The following is a 316-nucleotide window of genomic DNA, read 5'->3' on the forward strand; positions in this document are numbered from 1 at the left end:
AATGCTTCTGTGCTACTTTTATAGGGAAGTGACACAGTGTAAGCCTTTGTTCCACACGGAGAATGTTTCAGCTATTACTTTTACTATTATTTTGGCCTTCCAATATATTTTCCTTGAAAGTGTATATCTCAGAAAGTTAAATCAGAACTACTGGTTCTGATAAAAATGTGGTCAAACAATGACCAGCCAGGACTACAACAAAACCGGTAGCCAGTTGATGACTTCTCCGAGTGCCCATTTTATAAACACAAACTCAACGTATTTCAAAACTTCTCCTGATCAAGAAAGCAAAAATAGCAAAAAAAAAAAAAAAAAA

General features: G+C 34.8%; 1 protein-coding gene across 1 annotated transcript in view; it reads left to right on the forward strand.

Annotated features, from left to right (window-relative positions):
- Positions 1 to 316, forward strand: part of SKAP2 (src kinase associated phosphoprotein 2) — a 190,542-nt gene that overhangs the window by 908 nt on the left and 189,318 nt on the right. The window lies entirely within an intron of this gene.

This window comes from Geospiza fortis, unplaced genomic scaffold (assembly GCF_000277835.1).
Source record: "Geospiza fortis unplaced genomic scaffold, GeoFor_1.0 scaffold95, whole genome shotgun sequence".
In the NCBI taxonomy this organism is placed as follows: domain Eukaryota; kingdom Metazoa; phylum Chordata; class Aves; order Passeriformes; family Thraupidae; genus Geospiza; species Geospiza fortis.